This window comes from Ornithorhynchus anatinus, chromosome 6 (assembly GCF_004115215.2).
Source record: "Ornithorhynchus anatinus isolate Pmale09 chromosome 6, mOrnAna1.pri.v4, whole genome shotgun sequence".
Lineage (NCBI taxonomy): Eukaryota > Metazoa > Chordata > Mammalia > Monotremata > Ornithorhynchidae > Ornithorhynchus > Ornithorhynchus anatinus.
The window spans coordinates 334,136-357,917 of NC_041733.1; the positions used below are offsets into that span (position 1 = coordinate 334,136).

General features: G+C 54.0%; 1 protein-coding gene across 1 annotated transcript in view; it reads right to left on the reverse strand.

Moving 5' to 3' along the window:
* PLS3 (plastin 3) overlaps positions 1-23,030 on the reverse strand; it is a 41,004-nt gene extending 17,974 nt beyond the window's left edge. The window contains 1 exon segment of the mRNA XM_029067937.1: positions 22,970-23,030. The gene's annotated coding sequence lies outside the window, so the exon portion shown is untranslated.
* Between the last annotated feature and the right edge of the window lie 752 nt (positions 23,031-23,782).

The following is a 23,782-nucleotide window of genomic DNA, read 5'->3' on the forward strand; positions in this document are numbered from 1 at the left end:
GCAACCAGGTGACCAAGGCCAGGGCAGCCTCAGTTTTTCTTTCTTTCTTTTCTCTCTTTCTCTTTCTCTCACACACACAACCCCCCCCACCACACACACACACACACATACTCGTCCTCTTATTTGGGGAGAAAGGAACAGTCCCTGACCCACTCAGGCCCCTGTAGCAGGCACACACCTGTGCTAACAGCACTCACCCACTGGCCCAGCAGTAAACCTTGACACCTTGCGGGTCAGCTGCCAGGGCCCACTTCGGCCGTGGCACCGCCCAAATCAGGCCACCTTGCAGGGGCTGAGGGCTGGGGCGCGATCACACTCAACACCTCGGGAAGGAGCAACAAGGTTAACCCTTCGATCATCCAGCCAGCACGGCTCAGGGCGGAAGCTCAGACCTTCCCCGTGCCCAGCAGTCACATCAGTCAAATGCTTCTCCCCCGGCCACAGGACTCCAGAGACTCGGAGCATCTTAAGCCTGGCCAGACCGTGATGGACAAACTGCTGGGTGAACCCAGAGCTGCTGACCAGGCCTCAGTCCAAGAGGATGAATCGGGCCCTGGTTGCCCTATTCGACACCCTCCTTCAGAACTAGGGAGAGACCATCCCACACCCCTGACTCTCTGTTCTCCAACCCTGAACTCCTTCGGTGAGGCAGCACAGTCCATCTTGCACCCCATACTCTCTCTTCTGGTCCCTGACTCTCTCCAGTGACCCAACACAGACCAACCTACACCCATGATCCTGCCTCTCCATCCCTGACTCTCCCCCAGTGATCCAGCAAGGATCATCCAACACCCCCAATTCTTCTCTACTCCTGACGGTTCTCCCAGTATCCCAACATGAACCATCCAACCCCCCTGACTCTCCCAGCATGGCAAAGTGGATAGGGCACGGGCCTGGGAGTCGGAAGGTCATGGGTTCTAATCCTGCCTCTGCCACTTGTCTACTGTGTGACCTTGGACAAGTTACTTTAGTCTGGGTCTCCGTTACCTAATCTGTAAAATGGAGATTGAGAAAGTTAACTCCACTTGGACAAGGAACTGTGTCCAACCTAATTTGTTTATATCCACCCCAGTGCTTAGTACAGTGTCTGGCAGATAGTAAGCACTTAATAAACATTATTATTATTATTATCATTATCCCTGACTTTCTCTCAGTGACCCAGTACAAACCACCCTACATCATTTCTCTCCCCTCTCGGTCCCTTGGCCCCCTTAGCCCCTGAGGGTTACTTAAGGGTTATCTGAGGGTTAACCATTCCCACGTGAAGCCGTGCAGTCACAAAATACAGCAAGGCCAGGGTGGATTAGAACAGACGGGTCTGCAGATGAGCATCCAGGTTGGGATGCTGAGGGAGGTCAGGGGAGTGGCAGGGACAGGGTAGGAAGGAGGTGGGGTGGGCTCTGCTCCTCCAGGTGTCCTCCACCACAGCAGCTCTCGTGCACCCAAGTCCCCCTTCTGTGTTCAGGGTCCGGCACCCCGGCTGAGACCAGGCGGGACGGACACTGGGTGTTTTTGACGTCCCGCTGGCCTGGCCACCTGGTCGGGTGGCCTTCTAACAAGGGCAGAAACAAGGCTGGAGGCGGCTCAGTCTTCAACCCTTAAAGTGGTCTTCAGAGGGAAGGGCGGGGGTGGGTCTCCACAAGTTGGGCAGTGCCTACGAGGGGCGAGGCATGGCAGTGACCTGCCCATTGGCACCTGCTGGGAAGACAGCCTGGAGGTCCTGAAGGAGTGGCCCCTATTCCCCACCCTGAGGATCTGGTCTCCCACGGCCACGAGCCGCCTCTCCCCCCAGCCCCCGGCCTCAGACGCGTGGGCATGAGCTCCCCAGGCCTTCGCCCCGGCCCTGGCCCCGCCGCCCGGACGGGTCACCGGCCGCCTCGGACACCTGCCCGACCAACACCGTGAGCTATGTCAAAAATGCTCTCGCCACACGGCCCCGGCTGCTCCACTGGCTTAAGTGAAACTCAAACAGAACAAGAGCCTGACCGGGCCAGGCCAGAGCAGAACCCCGCAACAGCTGGGTGTGACACCTCCTCTCCCCCGCACCCTCCCTTCCCACTCTTCCCAGCCTCCCTCCCCCGCACCCTCCCTTCCCGCTCTTCCCATCCCCCCTCCCCATCCCCTCTCTCTGCACTCACCCTGCTCTCCCTTCCCCCCAACCCCCCTTTCCTGCATGCACCCCGCCCTCCCTATCTCCCCCCTTTCTCATCCTCTGTACTCTCCCCCCACCCCTCTTCTCCGGCCCTCCCCCCGCCGGGGCTGTGGGGATGTCTATCCAGGGCAGGGATGGGGGAGGCCAAAGCGTGGCTCTCTGGGACCCAGCCGGTCCTCAGGCCGAGGCGAGCCTGACCCTCTCTTTTTCGGCGAACCAGGCTGCAGGCCTGGCAGGGCAGTGGGTGAGGGGCGGTAGGCTGTGGGCGCTGATCCCGGGCAAACACCAAGACTTTTCCGAAACCCACTGGGGTGACTCAGCGACCCGCCTCCGGCGGCCCTGGCGGCCCTCTGGGACCGGAGCCAGCGCCAGTGGCTGAGCCAGGCTTCCCCGCCCACCCGCAGCTGGCCACCCCCAAGCCCGGCCCAGATTCTGGGGTCTACTGCTTCCAACAGTCCCCCCGCTCCGCCTCCTCCCTTCCCCTCCCAGCCCCCCTGGGGAGAGCGGCTAGGGGGGAGTCAACCAACCAGGACTATTTACTGAACTCCTACTCCTCCTACAGCTCTGCACTGAGCTGTTGGAGATAAACAATAACGATGATAAAATAAATGGTATTTGTTAAGCACTTCCTATGTGAGGGTGATGGTGATTATGTCATTTACACGCTATTACTAAAAAGTCAAGCACTGTTCTAAACACTAAAGTAGAGATGGGTTGAGAGCTCACCTCCTCTAAGAGGCCTTCCCAGACTGAGTTACCCCCTTTTCCCTCTGCTCCCTCTCCACCCTCTGCTCCTGCCCATTCATTTCCCCTCAGCTGAGCTCCCTTTCCCTCTGCTCCTCCCCCCCCGCCCATTCCCCCTTCCCTTCCCTTCCCCTCAGCCCTGTGCTCATTTGTATATATTATTTATGACCATATTTATTTTGTTAATGAGGTGTACATCCCCCTGATTCTATTTATCGTGATAATGTCTTGTTTTCGTTTCGTTCTGTTTTGCTCTGCCGTCCGTCTCCCCCGATTAGACTGTGAGTCCGTCATTGGGCAGGGATTGTCTCTGTTGCCAGATTGTACATTCCAAGTGTTTAGTACAGTGCTCTGCACATAGTAAGCGCTCAATAAATACTACTGAATGAATGAATGTAGAGAAGCGGTGCGGCCTAGTGGAAAGAAACTGGGCCTGGGAGTCAGAGACCTAGGTTCTCCCCCTCTACAGTGTAAGTTCCTTATGGGCAGGGAAAGCATTTGATAATTCTGTTGTACTCTCCCAAATGCTTAGTACAGTGCTCTGCACATAGTAAGCGCTCAATAAATGATTGATGGATTCTCATCCCAGCTCTGCCACTTGTCTGCTGTGAGACCTTGGGCAAATCACAATTTCTCTGTGCTTCAGTTGCCTCACCTGTAAAATGGGGACTGATACTGTGAACCCCAGGTGGACTGAGTCCAATCTGATTACGTTGTAGCTACCTCAATGCTTAGTACAGTGCCTGGCATAGAGTAAGTGCGTAACAAATACCATTAAAAAAAAAAAGTCAGACAGAGACTGTCAGTTTAAGTAAGAAGGAGAACAGGTATTGAATTCCCATTTTACAAATGAGGAAACTGAAGCTCAGATAATTTAAGGGATTTTCCCAAAGTCACACAGCAGGCAAGTGGTAGAGTCAAGATTAGAAACCAGGCCCTTCCAGGTCTTTGCTTTTTCCATTAGTCCACATTACTCCTTAAAAAAGAATCATGGGAACACATTTCCTGCTCTCAAGCTGTTTACACTCAAACTGGAGAGACAGACATTAAATAATTTATAGCTAGAAAGGTACAAATATAGCTGTCAGATGGTTAGCCCCTGCAAGATGCTTGGAAGAACCACGTATTGCTTGCCTTCCTGGACTCCCACTCTCACAGATGGACCACACATTACCCCTGACTCTCCCCTCTCATGACCCAGCATGAACTGTCCGACACCCTTAACTCTCCCCTCTCCATCCCTGACTCTGCCCTAGTGATGCAGCACAGACCATCTGACTCTCCTGACTCTCCACTCTCCATCCCTTGCTGTCCCCAGTGACCCGGCACAGACCATCACAAAACCCTGACTCTCCCCTCTCCATCCTTGACTCTCCCCCAGTGATCCAACATGAACTATCTGACACCCCTGACTCTCCCTGAGTGACCCAATACAGACCATCCGACACCCCTGACCCTCCCCTTTCCTACCCTGTTCTCCTCCAGTGATCCAGCGTGGACCATCTGCCACCTCTGACTCTCCCCTCTTGCTCCCTGACACTCCTCAAAAATGACCCAGCACAGACACTGGTCCAAAGTCCCTCTGGCATCACTGATCAGTTGGCCTGGCAGGAAGGGCCTGATTCCCAGCTTTTCCACATAAGAAAAGGTTTCATGGTCCACAGCAGAAACATTTGGGGCAGAAGACTCAAAGCCACTCAACACCACAGCTTAGGGGAAAGACCATGGGCCTGGATGTCAGAGGATCTGGGTTCTAATCCCAGCTCTACCACTTGTCGGCTGCGTGACATTGGGCAAGTTAACAACTTCTCCATGCCTCAGTTACCTCATCTGCAAAATGGGGATTCAATATCTCTTCTCTCTTCCACTTAGACTGTAAGCCCCATATAGGACCTGACTATCTTGTATCTACTCCAGTGCTTGCTACAGTGCTTGGCACATAGTAAGCGTTTAACCGATACCACAATTATTATAATGACCGACTCCCTTGACTGAGTTCTTTTATTAGGTGGATCATAACGGTGAATGTAAGGACACACACACTCAGACCCATCCTGAAAGCTACATACACATTCACAGACCACTCTGGCAGCCCCCCTCCCCGGCCAAACACACAATGTGCCTTGACCCACACTGTGGTCTAATGGATAGAGCATGAGCCTGGGAGTCAGAGGACCTGGGCTCCACTTACAGCTGTGTGACCATGGGCAAATCACTCTATTTCTCTGTGTCTCTTTTACCTCGGCTAAAAAATAGGTATTAAGACTGTGAGTCCCATATGGGACATGGACTCTCTCCAACCTGATTAACTTATATCTACCCTCATATTTAGAACAGTGCTTGGCACATAGTAAGTGCTTAATAAACACCATAATAATTATTACACAGCTGCCATGCATATGTTGACATACCCAGGTAAGCACACACGTGCAACTCTACACATTGATGAGCACAAGCAGACACACCTTCGAATTGACTTTCCTTTCCTCGAGTCTACTCCCCCTAGTGCGATGGCTCTGACAGGACGACACCTCCGAGTCTGACTCATTGGCGGGGCAGGCCAGGGAGCAGGGCCCGGGCCAGTTCTCCCAAGGCCACGTGTCAAACAGGGCAAAACATCTCCGGCCCACGACCCCACCGCCACCTCCTCCTCGGCCCTAGCATCATTTGGAGTCCAGCATTCCTCGGACAACAGTAGGCATGGGGCGTAGGGGCAGGGCCGGGCAGCAGGGGCAGGACCTAATGCTTTCTGCCAGGCGGCAGAGAGATCACGACAAGGACCCCGGCCGCTCCACCCCACCTCATCCTCAACACACACCCATACACACTCAGATGGGGAGAGATGGGTGACAGGCCCTAGGTGCCTCCAGCGTGAGCTGTGCCAGCACCTTCAGGCTGTGTCCCCGGGGGTGCCCACCCTCACCACCAATCCTTGTGGCCTCTTCTATCTGGGCTCTCAATGTCAGCCTCGCACCCCTAAATCTCCACAGCCAAAGCAGAGTGGAAGACTGTGCCTGGGCAGGCTGCGAGCTCGCTCCCCACCCCCTATGCCCATCTTGGGTGCTTCCTGGCACACTCAGGGAGCATGGGGGAGCAGGACCCCTCCCTGGGCATTCCAGGGGCCAGAGCCTCCAAGCTACAATGCCACCGGGTGAGAGAGCAGCTCATTCCCAGCCTGGGCAGGTGACAGGTGACTCACGAGCCCTACAAGCCACAGACCCGCTCTGACTGCCCCCGGCTCATCCCCTCATATCCGGTGGGACGCGGAACCCCAGGACCCCAGAACCTGGAGCTCTAGGCATTTCAGACTCTGGAAGCCACCAGCCACAGCCACCTCCCTACCCCGAGAGGAGCTAAGAACTCGGACTTTCTGTCCCAAGACAGGCAACTCACCCCCAGACACTGGCACTGACTTTGGACAGAAGCCAACATTGGCTTTCCTGATGGGGTCTCTGCTTCTTGTGCTCCAAGACTACCGAAACTCCAGGGAAGGGGGAAGTTCACCCTCTTGTCTGGGGACGACAAGGCACTACTCCATATTCCACTAGTCCATAGGACTGTAACATTTGCCCTTTTGATGGCACTGGCCCCTGGGGCAAGGGAACACCTGCCTTGATGGCAGGAGCTGCATCAGCTCAAAGCAGGCATCTGTTGGCCAGCCCTCGCGGAAGGGCCCAGTCATCTCCGCCACTCAACTGTCTTCAGCTAGGCCATCCATCCACAGTATTGAGGGAGCACCCACTGTGAGCACAGCATTGGACGGAGCTTTCGGAGGTACAGTAACAACAGAGATAGTAGACACGACCCCTGCCCATAAGGAGCTTACAGTCTAGAGGGGGAGACAGACTTTAAAGTGAGTTATATATATGGAAAGTGGCAGAATATAAAGACATGGACTCTTCTCCCACACCCTTCTGCATCACGTTTGCACTTGGATTTGCACCCTTTTTTCACCCCCCCCCTCAGCCCCACAGCACTTACGTACATATCCGTACTTTATTTCTATTAGTATCTGTATCCTCCTCTAGACTATATTCTCGTATGTGGGCAGGGGATGTGTCTGTCAATTCTGTTATACTGTAATCTCTCAAGCACTTAGTACAGTGCTCTGCACACAGTAAGCACTCAAATACGATTTATTGACTGATATGGGCATATATCCTGTGGGGGGTGGGGTGAGTAGCAAACTCAAGTGCATAGGTGATACAGAGGAGAGGGCTAATAGGGTGGGGAAAATGAAAGGTTAAGCAGGGAAGACATCCTGAAGATATGATTTTAGGAGGGCTTTCAAAGTGGAGAAAGCAGTGGTCTGTCCGATATGAAGAGGGAGGGAGTTCCAGACCAAGGGAAGGACTGTTATGTACATATATGTAACATTTATATTGACGCTATTGATTCCTGTCTACTGTTTTGTTTTGTTGTCTGTCTCCCCCCCTTCTAGAATATGAGCCCATTGTTGGGTAGGGATTGTCTCTATTTGTTGCCCAATTGTAATAATGATAATGTTGGTATTTGTTAAGAGCTTACTATGTGCAGAGCACTATTCTAAGCTCTGGGGTAGATACAGGGTAATCAGGTTGTCCCACATGAGGCTCACAGTCTTAATCCCCATTTTACAGATGAGGTAACTGAGGCACAGAGAAGTTAAGTGACTTTCCGACAGTCACACAGCTGCCAAGTGGCAGATCCGGGATTCGAACCCATGACCTCTGACTCCCAAGCCTGGGCTCTTTCCACTGAGCCACCCTGCTTCTCTAACTTTCCAAACATTTAGTACAGTGCTGTGCACACCGTAAGCGCTCAACAAATATGATTGAATGAATTATTTATATTAATGTCTGTCTTCCTCTCTAGGCAGTAAGCTCATGGTAGACAGGAAAATGTTATATTGTTATACAGTACTCACCCAAGTGCTTAGTACAGTGCTCTGCACACAGGAAGCGTTCAATAAATGACTGATTGACCGACATGGACGAGGGGTCGGTGGTTGGATAGATGAGAGCGAGGTACTATGAGTAGGGGTTAGAGGAGCAAAGTGTGCGACTGGGTTGTACTCGGAGATGAGCAAGGTTAGGTAGGAGGGGGAGAGCTGATTGAGTGCCATAAACCGATAGTAATATTTGATGCAGAGATGGATGGGCAACCATGGGAGGTTTTTGAGGAGTTGGGACAAGTGACTTGAACTGGTTTTTTAGAAAAATGATCCAGGCATTAGAGTGAAGTAAGGATTGCACAAGAGAGAGACAGGAGGCAGGGAGGTCAGCGAGGAGCTTGATATAGTAGTTGAGGCTGGATTTGGATCAGCATAGTATTCATTCATTCAATAGTATTTATTGAGCGCTTACTATGTGCAGAGCACTGTAGCATAGTAGCAGTTTGGGTAGAGAGGAATTCAATTGTTTATTGATTACCCCATTTGTAAACCCTTTGTATGTCAATCTCCCTGCTTGGAGTGGAATCTCCTTATGGCCAGGCACGCTGTCACTTACTGTGGAGAAGCAGCATGGTGTAGTGGATAGTGCATAGGCTTGGGAGTCAGAAGGTCGGTCATGGATTCTAATCCCAGCTTCACCACTTGTGCGCTGTGTGACCTTGGACAAATCAGTTCACTTCTCTGTGCCTTAGTTACCTCATCTGTAAAATGGGGATTGAGACTTGAGCCCCACGTGGGACAGGGACTATGTCCAAGCTGATTAACTCGTAACCACCCTGGCTTAGTACAGTGCCTGGCACATAGTAAGAGCTTAAAAAAATTCCACAATTACTATCCTCTACACTGAAAGCTTATTGTGGGCAGGGAATGTATCTGTTTACTGTTACAATGTACCCTTTCAAGCATTTAGTACAGTGCACTGCACACAATAAGCGTTCAATAAACACAACTGAATGAATGAATGAATGATTGAATGACTGCTTGCTTGCTTCTTTCATAGAGAACGTTCAGAAAATGCTATTCCTCCTCTTGGGTCACCAGACGGCCCCCAAGCCAGAGCCCCCGGTTAGCTCCTCCCCCTGGGGAACCCAGAACACCCCCGACCCCAGAAACTAGGGCTCTGGGGCTTTGGGATCCTTTCTGGGCCTATCAGTCCCTCTCCAGGCCCAGTTGGAAGAAGAGGGGGAAAGTGCAGAGGAGGAGCCTGGTTATCTGGGTTTTCCCAGATAAGAAGCCCAAGATAAAGGCTGAGGAAGCGGCCCCAGGCCCTGCAGGGAGAACCAAGGAGAGCCAGTTCGGATCTCGCCTCTGCTGGCACGGTCTGGAGGGTGTGAGCAACTTTGGGCCCTCAACACTCAATGGAAACTGCTTCTTGCTCCTTCTGGAGGGTTCCACTCCCCCCCAGCTCAGATGGAGAGACCCTCCAAACATTTCTTAGCCAAATTCCTTGAGTGCTGCCTCCACTCCTCTCTTCCAATTCCCTCCTTGACCAGCCGCCACCATCTGGCTGTCGCGCCCTCCACTTCATAGAAACAGCTCTCTCTAAGGTCACCAATGATCTCCTTTTTGCCAAATCCAACTGCCTCTACTCCATCCTAATCTTACTTGGCCTCTCGGCTGCATAGACACCCCTTTCTCCTGAAAACATTATCCAGCTTTGACTTCGCTGACACTGTCCTTTCCTGGTTCTCCTCTTATCTCTCTGGCTTCTCCTTCTCAGTCTCTTTCTTTTTTTTAATGGTACTTGTTAAGCACCTATGTATCTGTTGCCAAACTGTACTTTCCAAGCGCTTAGTACAGTGCTCTCCACACAGTAAGCACTCAGTAAAAACGATTGAATAAATGAATGTGTCAGGCACTGCACTAAGCACTAGGATAGATACAAAATAATCAGATTAGACACAGTTCCTACCCAACCTGGGGCTCGCAGTCCAAATTGAAGGGAGTAGGATTTAATCCCCACTTTACAGATGAGGTAGCTGAGGCATAAGGAATAAAGACAGTTATGGTACTTAAGCGCTTACTATGTGCCAAGCGCTGTTCTAAATGCTGGGTTAGATATGTTAGGTTGTTCACAGTATCTGTCTCACATTTGTAATCCCCATTTTTTTACAGATGAAATTACTGAGGCCCAGAGAAGTTAAGTGATTTGCCCAAGGTCACATAACAGACAAGGGGCAGACCTGGGATTTGAAGCCAGGTCCTCTGATTCCAAGGTCCATGCTCTTTCCACTATGCCACGCTGCTTCTCAGTTTCTCTTCCTCCTCTACCTCCAACCCCCTAAATGGGGCTAGTCCCTCAAGGTTCTGGGTCCTCTTCTATTCTCCATCTACACCCACTCTCTAGGAGGACTTATTTGCAACCATAGCTTCAACTATCACCTCTATGTGGATGATTCCCAAATCTATCTCTCCAGCCCTGATCTCTCTTCCTCTCTGCAGCTTTGCATTTCCTCCTACCACCTCTATTTGGATATCCCAACGACACTTCAAATTTAACATGTCCAAAACAGAAGTCCTCATCTTCCCATCCAAACCCTGTCCTCTCCATGCCTTTCCCCTCACTATAGACAACGCCACTATCCTTTCTCACAAGCCATCATTACCCTTGGCATTAACCTTGACTCCTCCCTTATTCAAACCACACACTCAATCGGCCTGCAAATCCTGCCCGTTCTACCTTCGCAACATCACTAAAATCCACTCCTCTCCAACCAAACTGCTACTATGCTGATCCAATCATTTATCTTATCCTGCCTTAACTACTGCATGAGCCTCCTTGCTGATCTCCCTGCCTCCTATATTTCTCCACTAAAGTAATTCAATCAGTCATATTTATTGAGTGCTTTCTCTGTGCAGGGCACTGTACTAAGTGTTTGGGAGAGTACATTATAACAGAATTAGCAGTCAGGTCCCCTTTTCATAATGATCTTACAGTCTAGAGGGGGAGACAGACATGTCAGGTCTCTTGATTGTTATGTATCTACCCCAGTGCTTAACAAATAGCAGAATTATCATTATTACTATCATTACTATTGCTATTATCATTAAATGTCTAATGACCACACCCCCTTGGCTGGGCTCCCAGGGCCTCCTGGAGCTCAGAACTGGGCCCCAAATCTCACAGTGGCAGAGCAACGAGGGCTCTGGGGCAGCCCCTGCCCATTTTACAGGTGGAGATACTGGTGGAAAGAGGGCAAGGATTCATGAGTGCCAGGCTGGGTTCCTGCAGAGTGGAGGCCAGAATCCAGACTGCAGGCTTTGGGTTCTCACCCCGTCATCCCCACTATTTATTTGGACACCTACCATGTCAGGGGACTGCATTGGGCACCTGCTGTGGGTGGGGGGCTGTACTGAGCACCCACATTATGCAGTGAGCTGCACTGAATACTAGCTGTACATGGAGCACTGGACTAAGCAGCCATTGTAGTGTGGCTCAGTGGAAAGAGCATGGGTTTGGGAGTCAGAGGTCATGGGTTCGAATCCCTGATCAGCCACTTGTCAGCTGTGTGACTGTGGGCAAGTCACTTAACTTCTCTGTGCCTCAGTTCCCTCATCTGTAAAATGGGGATTAAGACTGTGAGCCTCACGTGGGACAATCTGATTACCCTTTGTCTACCCCAGCCCTTAGAACAGTGTTCTGCACATAGTAAGCGCTTAATAAATACTAACATTATTATTATTATTAGGCTGCACTGGGCAGCTGTTGCAGCCAGAGTTCTGTACTGGGCACTACTCAGTAGTAGGAGTGTGTCCTAGTGAAATAATAATGTTGGTATTTGTTAAGCGCTTACTATATGCCGAGCACTGTTCTAAGCGCTGGGGTAGATACAGGGTAATCAGGTTGTCCCACGTGAGGCTCACGGTCTCAATCCCCATTTTACAGATGAGGTAACTGAGGCACCGAGAAGTTAAGTGACTTGCCCAAAGTCACACAACTGATAGATGGCAGAGCCGGGATTAGAACCCATCACCTCTGACTCCTAAGCCCGTGCTCTTTCCGCTTGAGCTACGCTGCTTCAAAAGAGCCCAAGCCTGGAAGTCAGGATATCTGGGCTTTAATCCCAGATCTCCCATTTTCCTACTATGTGATCTCAGGCAAATCACTTAACTTCTCTGTGCCCCAGTTTCCTCATCTGTAAACTGGAGATGAAATACCTATCCTCCCTCCACTCGTGAGTTCCAAATCGAACAAGGACTGGGTCAGACACGATTGCATTGAGCTTATCCCAGAGCTTAGCACGGTGCTTGGTTCAAGGTAAGCGTTTAACATGTTCCTACCCCGCTTGCCACGTCAGGAAGATTCCAACCAGCTCAGGAGCAGCCATAGCAGGGAGTAGGGAGAGGCCTAGAGACACCTGTAAGAAGCTCAGTCAGCCCTCCACGGGGTGGGTCCTCGGAGGGGGGCTAGACTACTGTGTCAGCCTTCTCTCTGACCTCCCTTCCTCCTCTCTCGCCCCGCTCCGGTCTATTCTTCACTCCGCTGCCCGGCTCATCTTCCTGCAGAAACGATCTGGGCATGTCACTCCCCTTCTTAAACAAATCCAGTGGTTGCCTATCGACCTCCGCTCCAAACAAAAACTCCTCACTCTAGGCTTCAAGGCTCTCCATCACCTTGCCCCTTCCTACCTCTCCTCCCTTCTCTCTTTCTACCGCCCACCCCGCACGCTCCGCTCCTCCGCCGCCCACCTCCTCACCGTCCCTCGGTCTCGCCTATCCCGCCGTCGACCCCTGGGTCACGTCCTCCCGCGGTCCCGGAACGCCCTCCCTCCTCACCTCCGCCAAACCGATTCTCTTTCCCTCTTCAAAACCTTACTTAAAAATCACCTCCTCCAAGAGGCGTTCCCAGACCGAGCTCCTCTTCCCCCTCTACTCCCTCTGCCATCCCCCCTTTACCTCTCCGCAGCTAAAGCCTCATTTTCCCCTTTTCCCTCTGCTCCTCCACCTCTCCCTTCCCATCCCCACAGCACTGTACCCGTCCGCTCAACTGTATATATTTTCGTTACCCTATTTATTTTGTTAATGAATTGTACATCGCCTCGATTCTATTTAGTTGCCATTGTTTTTACGAGATGTTCTTCCCCTTGACGCTGTTTAGTGCCATCGTTCTTGTCTGTCCGTCTCCCCCGATTAGACTGTAAGCCCGTCAAACGGCAGGGACCGTCTCTATCTGTTGCCGACTTGTTCATCCCAAGCGCTTAGTACAGTGCTCTGCACATAGTAAGCGCTCAATAAATACTATTGAATGAATGAATGACCATGGGCTGGTGGGGAACAAGACTGGCATAGTGCTGGGTGGGGGACACAGAGTGTGGCACCAGGCCGGGGGTGTGGCCAGTCCTCGGCCAGAGCACGCCCATTGGATCGGACTTCAAAGCTGCAGCGCTGGGCTGGTCCGGGGCCGAGCCAGGGGAGCCAGCCCAGCCGCCCTGCCCAACTGGCTCGGGGGCAGGGGCGGGGTGGCATGTCCCGTTCCCAGGCTCAGCCCACCTGCTTGGTCAGGGAAATGTCCACCCAAGCCCACAGGGTGCCCAACTCCTGCCTCTCTGCCTCTCCCCAACTCGCAAGGCTCAATCCTCCTCAGGGAGCAGCCTGAGCAGGGCCCCCGGGTCCCCCATTCCAACCTTGACCCGGCCCCAGAACCCTACAGTTCCTGACATACACACCTGAGGCCTATTCAGACCAGTCCGAGTCAGGGCCAGTGACACTCTCCCTCAATGGCCGGTGGAATTATATCCCCTCCTAATAACAGAAATCATCACTGGGGTCTTTGTTAAGTGCTTACTATGTGCCAAGCAGCATACTAAGTGCTGGCATGTATACAAGATCGTGTCAGACCCGATTCTCTGGCCCCTGGGGGCTTGCAGTCTAAGCATGAAGATGAAGAAGTGTTGAATCTCCATTTTACAGAGGACGAAACCAAGGCACAGAAAAGTTAAGTGATTTGCCTAAGTGGCAAGTGGCAGAATTGAGATTAGAACCCAGGTCCTCTGACTCTCAGGCCTATGTTCTTTCCATTAGGGCATGCTGCTTCTCCTGAAAAATACCAAAGGATTTTCCCTTCCTCAGAGCTGCATCAACCTCTAACTCCCCAATCCCCAACCCCCTTAGCTCCTTGGCACGGCCCTCCCACCTCCCCCGCCACCGGCCTCAGCTCTCCCAGGCGGCTGGCCTCTGCTAAGGTGGACATTTTGAAGTTGGGATGCTGGGATGGGAAGGAGCTTAGATGAACACTGGATTGGGCTTCGGTGAAAATAGCGGGGGACCTGGGTGACGTGGCCAACGCAGACAGAAATAGAAACTCAGGCTGAAAGGAGAGGGGACCATGGGGTAGAAAGTGGGGAGAGGGCAGGCTCTCAGTGGAGGGAGGAGAATCAGGCACCCACAGGGACATCCTGGGGAGAGCAGAAGGGTCTGGGAAAAGCCCTCCGTTGCCTGCTGCTTCTCCCCAAGGCCCCCCTGAGGCTGTGTCTCTCTCCAGCAGGGAGCCCCAGGCTGGACCCCAGTGGTTCAGCTTTAGTATCAGGCTTCGCCAGCTCGCGGGCTCCTGCCGCCACCGCCTCTCAGGATCGCACACAGTTAATGCCCTAGCCCTCTTCCTAGCGTCAGGAGCTGCTGTGCCACTCAGAGCCTCTGCTCCCTCCTCCTGGCTTCAGAGTTCAAGTCCCCAAGGAGTGACAAGTGCCAAACCCAGTCTCTCCAAACTGGTGGGAGCCATCCCGGGAACCCACTCACATTGACATGACACGCATAGGCACATGAAAGACACAGCCCTGCACACTCGTTTACATACACCCATGCACACAGGCACTCATGCAAATCCAGGCACACAGGTGGCATGTAGGCACATATGCAGCCAGGCTCATCTGTATCCCCACACACGTGCTCAGACACACTCATGCCCATATATGTGCACACATACGAAGACATGCACAGACATGCAGACACATAGAAACTCATGTGTGCCCAACCACCCAATCTCCCCCTCTACTCTTGGCCTGGATGGGGCCCACTTGAACCCTGGCCAGCTGGTGGTCCAGGGACATCACACACGGAGGCCCTGCCACCCACGGGGCAAAGCTGGAACCATAGTGTGGACACCCCACTGGGCACCATTCCACCAGGCATCCATGTGGAATCATGGCGGGGGCCATCCTGGAGCCCCAGAGTCCCCACCCCAGACAACATCCCCGCTGGACACTGGCCCAACTCTGGGCTCCTTGCACACAGGAGCCTTGGCTGCCCCATGCTCCCCCAAGGTCTACTTCCCTCCAGGGTGCCTCCCACCCATTCCTCCCCGGCATACCTCCAGGGCACCACCCCACTCCACCCATGCCCCCGGATGGTGTCACCCGGATGCCTGGGCCCTTCCAGGGCATCAATGGGGCACACAACAGTGTCTGTTTCCCCACACAATGGCCATTGTCGGCCCCCGGCCCCACGCCCAAGCCACAGCGCCAGGCCCCGCACACAGCGCAGTCGCAGACAGAGGGTGGTCCCTCGTCCTGGCCAGTTTGCGGCTCGTTTATCTGTTCCTCTGGGGAGCGGCATGAAGGGAGTGTGTAGCGCGAGTCAGGAGACCTGGCTCTATACTGGGCTGCTCTGTGACCTCAGGCCAGGCGCTGAGCCTCTCTGGGCTGCTGTTTTCTCCTCTGGAACGAAGTATCCCCCCACCCCGACAGGAGGTGAGAAAGGTGCAATGGAGACCCTTGGGGGCCGAAGGAGCCTCACACAATTCCAACATCGCTGCTCACCCTCTCCTGGACATCTAGCTACTCACCTCTCCCTCTGCCCATCTGTAAATCCAGCCAGTTATTCCTCCACAAAATTCCTCCCCACCCAAATGGCCACCACCCGGGTCTGGGCACCACATATCCCGTTTCGATGACGGCATCGGCCTCCTCACTGACTTCCTTGCCTCCAGTTTTTGTTTTTTTTTAAATGGTACTTGCTAAGTACCTTACTATGTGTTAAGCATTGAATTAAGTGCTGGGATAAATATAAGGTAATCAGGTTAAACACTATTCATGTCCCTCACGGGGCTCACAATCCCCATTTTACAGATGAGGTAACTGAGGCACAGAGAAGAAAAGGTACTTGCCCAAGGTCACACAGCAGACATATAGCGGGGCTGGGATTAGAACCCAGGTCCTTCTAACTCCTAGCTCATGCTCTATCTACTAGGCCAAGCTGATTCTTCAGTTCATACTTTCCTCTGCTGCCTGAAACATCTTTCTACGCCCGTCTCCCCACTCCTCAAAATCCTCCAATGATTCTCCATCCATCTCCGCAATAAGGTGAATCTCCAGCCTGTTGAGTTAAAGGTGCTCCAAAGCTCCCCGCTTCCCTTCCACTCTCTTCACCCATCGCTCCCCTGCTCATGCCCTTCCCTCCTGGCACTTGTCTTTTAGGGTTCTGAATATTTAATTCAGTGGTCCACCCAGCGTAGGTCCAGTCCACCTTGGTGCTGCTGGAGGGGGGTGGGAGGGAACTGGAGCTCACTCTTTGCAGTCAAAAACACCCTCAAACGGGGTCTTTTGTGCCCTTGGAGATTTGGGCCCAGGTGCCCACGCCCCCAGTGCCAATCAGCCAGCGGGGTCCTCAGAGGGCAGTTTATCCATCCCCATCTCCCACCCACCTGGCCAAGGCTCTCCCGGCCGGATGCACAATGGAATTTCCTTCGATTGATTCTCAACCCATGACCCCTTCCTCTGCTCCCTTACCTACTAATCTCATCACCAGCTTCAGTAGCACCCTGTCCACAGGCAGTTCCCAGTAGAGTACCCTACACTTGAGTGCCCAGTCTAGCACTCTGTTCACAGTAGGTACCCAATACAGCACTTTGCACAGAGTGCCCAGTTCATTATCCTGGGTCGAGTTCATTTGTTGCCAAACTGCACATTCCAAGCGCTTAGTATAGTGCTCTGCACATACTAAGCACTCAATAAATACTATTGAATGAATGAATGACAAAACTCTCTCCCTGCAACTTCCCATCACTGTAGACAATGGCACCCTCCTCCCCTACTTATCTCACAAGCCTGAAAGCTTAGCATTTTCTTCAACCCATCTTTCTCAATCCACATTGTCTGTTCTACCTTGACAATAATAAGTTGGTATTTGTTAAGCTCTTACTATGTGCAGAGCACTGTTCTAAGCGCTGGGGGTAGACACAGGGGAATCAGGTTGTCCCACGTGGGGCTCACAGTCTTAATCCCCATTTTACAGATGAGGTAACTGAGGCACAGAGAAGTGAAGTGACTTGCCCACAGTCACACAGCTGACAAGTGGCAGAGCAGGAATTCGAACTCATGACCTGTGACTCCAAAGCCCGTGCTCTTTCCACTGAGCCACCCTTTCCTCTCCAAACGGCTACCTCGCTGATCCAAGCAATCATCATTTTCCCCCTCTACTACTGCATCAGCCCTGTCTCTCCCAGCTCCGGTCTAAACTCTACTCTGATGCCTGGATCATTTTTCTAAAAAAAACCCGCTAAGTCCACCTCTCCCTTCTCCTCAAAAACCTCCGACGGTTGCCTATTCCTCTTCTCATCAAACAGAAACTCCTCACCATCTGTTTTAAGGCACTGCTTCAGCTCTTCCCCTCCTACTTTACCTCCCTGATCTTCTACTACGACTCAGGACGCAGCCTTCGTCAATCCACTTGCTGTGCCTGTTCTTGTCCATCCCACTACTGACCCCTCGCCCAATTCCTCTCTCCTGCATGGCACTCTCTCCCCCTTCATATCCAACAGACCACTACTCTCCCCACATTCAAAGCCCTCCTAAAAATCACACCTCCTCCAAGAAGCCTTCCCCATCTGACCTCTCATTCCCCTCTCCACCCAATTTGCCCTCTCCTCCATCACCTATGCTCTTGGGTCTGCACCCCTTAAGGACTTGGCTCCTTCCCCACGGCACTTCTGTCCATCTCCTTATACTCCGCCACTTCCCCATCTCATTTATTTTTAATGTCTGTATTCCCGACGAAATTGTAAACTCGCTGTGGGTAGGGATTGTGTATATCCACTGTTGTACTGTACTCTCCTAAGTATAGTAAATGCTCTATAAATATAACTGACCGTGGGGGACTGGTTTATGGACACGGAGGAGCTGCCACCCCTCAGAGAGGTTTCGACTCTCCAGCCCCTCCCACCCCCCCCCAGCTTCTGATCCCAGGTGCCCCAAAGAAATGGGGGAACCAGCCTACACACACCTCCCTTCGCTCATCCCACCCTCCCCCAGGAGGACGGTCTGCCTTGCACCCTCCCTATTCCCCTGCCACGGCTTGGGCCCCTCCAGCAGTCGGGGAAGGGGTTGGGCTCGCGGGTGGGTCCAAGGCGCATTTGTTTGAAAAGCCCCCCGGCCAGGTGGAGGAGATGGGGGTGGGAGTCTGGGGGACAGCAGACCCCCGCCGTGACCGGGGGATGGCAGCCCCTCCCCCAAGGCTGGGACGAAGCGGCAGTTGTTTTTCGGGGTCACTCGGGGGCGAAGGCACCTGACCCGCAGGCCTCTCCGTCCCCGTCCCCGCAGGGGCCTCTCCAGACACAAATCTTCAGCTGCCGGATCCGCTCCCTCCTCCCCGGAAAGGCGGGGCTCGAAGCGGCTGGACAATAGTCTAAACTGACCCACACCCCGGGGGGTGGGGGCTCGTCGCCTAGGGGTCACCAGGCCGCGCCGCAGCCCCCCGCCCCTGTCCCTCCCGTGAGCCGCCGGCGGAGATGCCAGTGGGCTGATGTCACAGGAATTCAGCTCATTTATGACTCAGGCGCTTCGCCCCGCGACGTCACGCCCAGCCAAGGCCCTGCCCAGCGAGGACCCTGCCCAACCATGGCCCTGCCCAGCCGGGCGGCAGAGGACTGAGGTCTCGGCTCTCCGACACGGGCCGCCCTGGACAACTGGGGCCCCCGTTGAAAGTAGCCGCCAGCTAAACTCTCCCATTCCCTTCCCTCCAGCCTCCCCACCGGCCTCCCCGGCCGCAGGCACTCCAGAAAACCCGCCCCCTCACGTCCTCCTTCCTCTGCCTAGTCTCTGCGGTTCGAGGCTTGGTCTTCTCCGAGATTTTTGTCACCACGCACACCACGCACATCTCCCCGGTAGCTCCAACAAGCCCCGGAGGAGCAGGGACATCCAGGCCTTTGTCCCCGTTTTCTAGATGAGGCCCTGAGGGGTCTGGGTGCCATGCCCGAGGCCGGTGTCTGGCAGAAGGGGTAGGATTCCGGTTCCCTGTCTCCAAAGAGGAAGGAATCCCGGTAGAGGGGTTTGACACGCCCATTGTGCAGACCGGGATGACTGAGGCCTGGGCTGGAGTCACCCCACCCATCGGTGCCGTCAACTAGGTCCGCACTAACCAGTTATCCTTGTAACTCAGGGCTTGAAAACCAACCTTGACCTCAGCTCTAGGGTGAGTTCTGCCCAACCCCCTCGAGATGGAGACCCAACCAAGAAGGCGTGGTGGTAGGGGGTAGGGAGGGGAGGCAGCAGGGGAGGCTGGTTGTTCCGCTGTCGGGGTCTCCAGGGAAGCCTTGACATGTTCAGGTTTCCAGACATCTGAGAAAGTGGGAAAGCCCAGGAAAGCAGGTGGCTAGGGGCCTCTCCTCCCTGAGACCGGACTGTTCACAATGCTGTACTGTTACTCTGTTCACAGCACTGTCCTGAGTGCTTGGGAGAGTACCAGAGGGTTAGTGTCTCCTGTCCTCAAAATTTACAATCTAGCCAGAGGGATGGATGTTTAAGTAATTACTGCAGGAAAGAGAAAGTCATATGGTTAAGATGTGGAGCTAAGTGCCACAGTGAGCTGTGAATACCCAAGTGTTTAGGTGGCATAGACAACGCAGGTGGCAGTTGGAAGATAGGAACTGGAGGGATGAGAAATTAAACAGGGAAGACCCTCCTGGATGAGGTTTGATTTCAGAACAACCAGCCTTTGAAGATGTGGAGAGCGGAGGTCTGGCAGGCTGACCGACCCTGACCTCCAGGTTCTCTCGGTCTTTTCGGTAGTTCTTCCGGGCCAGATCTGGGGGCCACTATCTTCATCTTTCATATCTGCTCTCCTCACGCACTGCTCACACTCCTCACTTCTCCCACACCTTCTAAGCACCTGGCACTCCCACTTCTGCCCCCAGCTCTGAACTCCTTCATCCTAGCTCCCCAATATATCACAGCTCTCCCCCCCATTCAAAGCCTGCCTCCTCCAGGAGGCCTTCCCCAATTAATTCCCCAGCCTCCATGCTATCATCTCAGCATGTTTGCACTCATGAACTTTTGAACATTCTGATTTACACGCTTTACCATTTGACCACTACTTCCCCTGTCTGTAAATTACTTTTCTGTCAGAGCGCTCCCTTAGACTGCAAGGTCCTTATAGGCTGGGAACTTGTCCACAAACTCTATCGTGCTATCCCAGGGGACTAATACAGTGCCTTGCCGTACACAGTCGATGCTCTGTAAATGCTATTGACTGATTGATTGGGGAAGGCCTCCCCAATTAGCTCCCAACATCCTAAGCAGCACCAACTCAACAGCCGGCCTTTGCACTTATGTATTTACTCCCCTGCTCAGCACTTTTGTCCACGTGTATACCCAGGCGTACATTCAATTATTTATTCTGCTCTTTCATCCTGATGTATTCATGCTGCTGCCTACTGAATCCCTTTTCTTCCTCAGGCTCCACTATTTGTAAATAATTTCTATCTGCCAAATTCCCCTATTAAATTTGCAAGCTCCTGGAGGGCAGGGAACCTATGTTTTGCTTTTGTTGTGCTCTCCCAAGAACTCAGTACAGCGCTCTGGACTCAGCAGGGGCTCACGCTTGGCATATGCCCCTCATTGACTAAACCAGCACATGACCCCGCCGTCTCGCCAGTACACAGGGCCCCTAGATCCCTGGGCTGTTTTAGGAGAAATCTCTGCTTGGGCTCTCAGGAACAGCTCCTCGTATGGCCCTCACCCCTGCAGGATTGGGGCTCCCCAAAGCCCCCCCCAACCCCCACCCCAGGAAACAGAGAGCCCATGAGTAAGAGGCCAGGGCCAAATCTGTGACTAAGGGGTTTTGCTTCTATCCCTGATTCTGAAGCTAGGAGGGGTCTCAAGAGGTCAGTTAGTCCAGTCCCCTGCTTTTGGGCAGATGAATAACCCCTGCCCACCACCACCACTCAGGACAGGCAGTTCATTCATTCAATAATATTTATTGAGCGCTTACTATATGCAGAGCAGTTAGCTTTCTACTCTTTGCTAACGGCCTCCTGGAGCAGAGACTCTCCTCAGGTTGCCTGGGTCGCTCACTCCCGTGTTTCAACCATAGTCGGGAAGTCCTTCCTTGTGTCTGACCACAAGCTCTCCTGCTATATGAGCCCTTTTCCTCTGTGGATCAGGGAAACAACAGATCAGACAGGGGCACATAATAATACTAACGATAATTAAGCACTTACTATTTGCCAAGCACTGTTCTAAGCGCTGGGGTAGATAAAAGCAGCGTTGCTCAGTGGAAAGAGCATTGATTTAGGAGTCAGAGGTCATGGGTTCTACTCCCGGCTCTGCCACCTGTCAGCTGTGTGACTTTGAGCAAGTCACTTACAGAAGAGGGAACTGAGGCAGCATGGCTTAGTGGAAAGTGCATGGGTTTAGGAGTCAGAGGTCATGGGTTCTACTCCCAGCTTCACCACCTATCAGCTGTGTGACTTTGGGCAAGGCACTTAACTTCTCAGTGGCTCAGTTACCTCATCTGTAAAATGGGGATGAAGACTGTGAAACTCACGTGGGACAACCTAATTACCCTGTATCTACCCCAGCGCTTAGAACAGTGCTCGGCACATAGTAAGCACTTAACAAATACCAACATTATTATAAAAGGTAATTAGGTTGTCCCACATGGGGCTCACAGTCTTAATCTCCATTTTACAGATGAGGGACCTGACAAGTGGCAGAGCGGGGATTGGAATCCACGACCTCTGACTCCCAGCCCGTGCTCTTTCCACTAAGCCACACATCTAACCTAAGGAGAGCCAAACAGGAGTCCATTTCAGGGAGGAGAGGGAAACCGCCCCCACTGCCTTTTGGAGGGACATCACTAATGAGTTTAGGTTAGATTTCTGGGGCTCTCAGGAGGAGAGAAATCATCTCCTCTGGAGAGCAAGTTTACCTCCTTGGTTTCACATGAAAACTAGCCCAGTCACCCCCACGCTCGACCCCCATTCCCAACAAAGCCCTCCACGTGCCCCACACCGGCTGGGTCGCCGGCAGCCTTCCCTTCTCCAGCCCTCACCCCCCGGGGGTCCTGGCCAGTTATCACTAACCACTGTGGGCTGGGTGGGGGCACCACCGAGGGGCATCAGCCAGAAGAGATGGACACCGGCGGGGGGGGGGGTGGAGATGGGGGGAAGGGGGTCTCTGCGGGCTGGAGGAGATGAGGGAGAGGGGGCTGAGCTCTGCAACTCCTCGCCCCCCGGTCCTGCCTCGGTCTCCGGCTGGGCCGTCCGGCCATGGAGTGGGGGAAACGGTTTGGCTTCCCGGAGGAGGTGTGGAGAGGGGTGGGGAGTAGAAGGAGGGAAGGAGGATTGTACCTCTCTCCAACTCCAACCCCCGAGCTGGGGTTGGGGGTTCCAAACATGCACGTGACAGACCCCCGCCCTCCCCCAAGCCTTCTCGGCCCTGGGGACCCTCCCCACTCTCCAGGACCTCGAGACACATTGGGCGGGGAGGGAACCGCCGGGCCCCTGCCCCCCTGCTCCTTCCAGGCCTCCTCCCTCTGGGCCCGCGAGCAGGGAGGGGATAAAAGCGTCTGTCCCGGCACAGGAGGGTCTGGGGGTCTGGGCAGGGAGTCCCCCACCCCTCCCCCGGGAAGCCGGAGGCGGGGAGGGGAGCGGGGGGCTGTGCGGGGCAGCAAGGCGGGGCTGGGGGCTGAGCTCAGACGCCGGGGACGCCTGGTCTCCAAGGCCTACCCTCGTCTGAGCCCCCGGCCCCCCGACCCAATCCCCGCCTCCCGGGACCCCCGGCCCATGGAGACTCCCGCCCCTGGCCCATGGAGACCGTCGGCCCGGGCCCAAGGAGACCCCCGGCCCATGGAGACCCCCGGCTCAAGGAGTTCCCCGCCCCATGGAGACCCCCGGACCATGGCGACCCCCGGCCCAAAGAGGCCCTTACCGTGTCCCTGTCCGGTGCGCCCCCAGCCCCGCTCCGCCCGCCTCCACGACTCCGACTCTCACTGGACTCCTCCCCGCCCCGCCCCGCACCGCCTCCTGGACGCCCTCCGCCCCAAAACCTACTCGGGATTGGACGAAGGGCCTGTGAAAACAAGGGGCGGGACGGGACTACAGAAGAGGAGGGGGAAGAGGCCGGGCCGGGCCGAGGAGGGGGTGTGGGGGAGAGAAGGGGGGATACCCTCCCCAACCCCCAATTCCTACCCCCCACCCTCCGGCCAGGGGCGTCGCGCTCGTTGGCCACGTGGAAAGACTGAAAGCACTGGATTAAAGGCAGCGGGCGAGGGATGGGGGCGGGGGGCGGGGACAGCCCCCGGCCTGGGGCGCCACCTCGGCGGCCACGTGGAGGGTTTAAAGGGCTAAGGATGTGGGTGGGACTGGGGCTGGGGGGTCGGGGTTGGGCTGGAGTTGGCCTCCTGCCAGCGAAATGGAGACCAGAAAACCTGGGACGGGTTGATAATACTACTAATAATAATTATGTTGGTATTTGTGAAGGGCTTACTATGTGCCGAGCACTGTTCTAAGTGCAGGGGGAGATGCAGGATCATCAGGTTGTCCCACTTGGGGCTCACAGTCTGAATCCCCATTTTACAGATGAGGGAACTGAGGCACCGAGAAGTCAAGTGACTTGCCCAAAGTCACACAGCTGACAGGTGAAGGAGTTGGCAGTAGAACCCGCGACCTCTGACTCCTAAGCCCGGGCTCTTTCCACTGAGTCTCGCTGATCTGCTGGCCGAGGCCCCCGGACCTCATCCTG